This window comes from Octodon degus, unplaced genomic scaffold (genome assembly GCF_000260255.1).
Source record: "Octodon degus isolate 3935 unplaced genomic scaffold, OctDeg1.0 scaffold00166, whole genome shotgun sequence".
In the NCBI taxonomy this organism is placed as follows: Eukaryota; Metazoa; Chordata; class Mammalia; order Rodentia; family Octodontidae; genus Octodon; species Octodon degus.
This window is the reverse complement of record NW_004524742.1, coordinates 3,589,599-3,590,249: the sequence shown is the minus strand read 5'-3', so window position 1 is coordinate 3,590,249 and position 651 is coordinate 3,589,599.

The following is a 651-nucleotide window of genomic DNA, read 5'->3' as shown; positions in this document are numbered from 1 at the left end:
GCTGTGGTATGGTGCTCTTAATTTTTTGAGAATATACAAGAAGGGGAATACCTGGGTCAAATGGGACCTATAGTTTTAGTTTTTGAGAAATATCAGCACTGATTTTCATAGGAGTTTCATGAGTCTACATTCTCACCAACAGTAGAGATGGCTTCCTTTTTATCGCCCACACCCACCACATTGGTTGTTCACTTCCATAGCTAGATACAAAGTCAGTACTCAAAAAGCAATACTCTTCCTGTACATGATAACAAACTCACTGAGAGAGAAATTAGGAAAACAACCAATTTCAGCATCAAGAAGAAGAAGAAGAAAGAAGCAGGAATTGATCTAGTAAAAGAAGCAAAAGAGGGGCCGGGGAGATGGCTCAGTAGAATAAGCGCCTGCCTGGCAAGTGCAAGGTCCTGAGTTCAACCCCCAGTTCCACCAAAAAAAAAGAAAAGAAAATGGAAAGATATCCCTTGATCTTGGGTAAGAAGAACCAACATAGAAAATTATGGAAAATGGCCATAATTCCAAATCTTATAAAGATTTAATTCAATCCCAATCAAAATGCCATTAGCATGCCTCATAGGATTAGTGAAATCATTCTTGAAATTCATTTAGAACCAGAAGAGACCTAGAATAGCAAAAGAAACTTCAGGAAACAGA